Below are 391 nucleotides of genomic sequence, written 5' to 3'. Positions count from 1 at the left end.
TTTACAAAGCCCGAGGGGCAGCTGATCCCGGTGCCCCTCTGGATAGCGAAATGAGCTGTAGCAGGAACCTCGGAAGCAGCAAGCTAGAATGGCAGGGACGAGTGGGGAATTGCTCCCGCGGGTAGCTCACCTCTGATGGCTGGTCCCTGGGTGCAGGCTGTGCAGAGGGGGGCGGCCCCCGGAGAGGAACAGAGTGCTGCTGGGTCCCAGAGTGGCATGCACTGGCTCTGGGCTCTCCAACAGCAGAGAAGCAAAGAAGCAAGCCAGCAAGCCCAGTCACAGTGCCAAAGGAAAAGAAAAGAAAAAGAAACAGGCAAAAACCACAAAGCAACAGTATCCCTGGTCAGAGACACCATGCTGCGTTGCCAGCCGAATCGCCCTCTCAGAGGGA

General features: G+C 58.1%; 1 protein-coding gene and 1 long non-coding RNA gene across 3 annotated transcripts in view; one reads left to right on the top strand and one right to left on the bottom strand.

Moving 5' to 3' along the window:
• The window catches only part of LOC108449348, a 32042-nt gene extending 31662 nt beyond the window's left edge, over positions 1 to 380 (bottom strand). For both annotated transcript variants that reach the window (XR_001865512.1, XR_001865511.1), the window contains exon 1: positions 131 to 380. This is a non-coding gene — a long non-coding RNA (uncharacterized LOC108449348). The remainder of the gene's footprint in view (positions 1 to 130) is intronic.
• MACROD2 (MACRO domain containing 2) overlaps positions 1 to 391 on the top strand; it is an 888200-nt gene that overhangs the window by 868643 nt on the left and 19166 nt on the right. The window lies entirely within an intron of this gene.

Source organism: Corvus brachyrhynchos, unplaced genomic scaffold (assembly GCF_000691975.1).
Source record: "Corvus brachyrhynchos isolate BGI_N302 unplaced genomic scaffold, ASM69197v1 scaffold69, whole genome shotgun sequence".
Taxonomy (NCBI): Eukaryota; Metazoa; Chordata; class Aves; order Passeriformes; family Corvidae; genus Corvus; species Corvus brachyrhynchos.
Note: the sequence above shows the minus strand (reverse complement) of the source record. Positions and strands in the feature narration are given on the sequence as shown.